The sequence below is a fragment of the Propithecus coquereli genome, unplaced genomic scaffold (assembly GCF_000956105.1).
Source record: "Propithecus coquereli isolate 6110/MARCELLA unplaced genomic scaffold, Pcoq_1.0 Scaffold192, whole genome shotgun sequence".
Taxonomy (NCBI): domain Eukaryota; kingdom Metazoa; phylum Chordata; class Mammalia; order Primates; family Indriidae; genus Propithecus; species Propithecus coquereli.
In genome coordinates, this window is record NW_012144079.1 from 2,691,911 (window position 1) to 2,692,330 (window position 420).

A 420-nucleotide genomic window follows, 5' to 3' on the forward strand; every position below is an offset into this window, starting at 1 on the left:
GTATTAGTTAATCTACCCAAAGTGATTGAATAATATATGTTTTCCTTTTGAAGTATTGCATGAAGTTGTTCTGTTAAGTTGAAGGCTAATTCATGTTGCCAATCAGTTATGGTTCTCCTTGAAAGAGGCAGTTGTTTGTACTTTGAAACATTATTGGGGTCTAAGCACCCTAAAAGTTTGATAATGCATTCTTTCACAATTTTCACATCACTGAATGGCTTTCCTTTTTTCCCTTTTTTCCCTAAATATAAACTACTTTCTAAGTTGCTTCAGTGGCATTATTTCCAGGTCTTATTGCTGCTTGAAAGAATTGCCTTTGCTTTTGCTTTTCATCTTTTGATTTCTGCAATACAATATTTTGTGCCTCTTCCTTTAATTTAAAATATTTGTGGTCCTTATGTGTTATAATGTTGATTATCA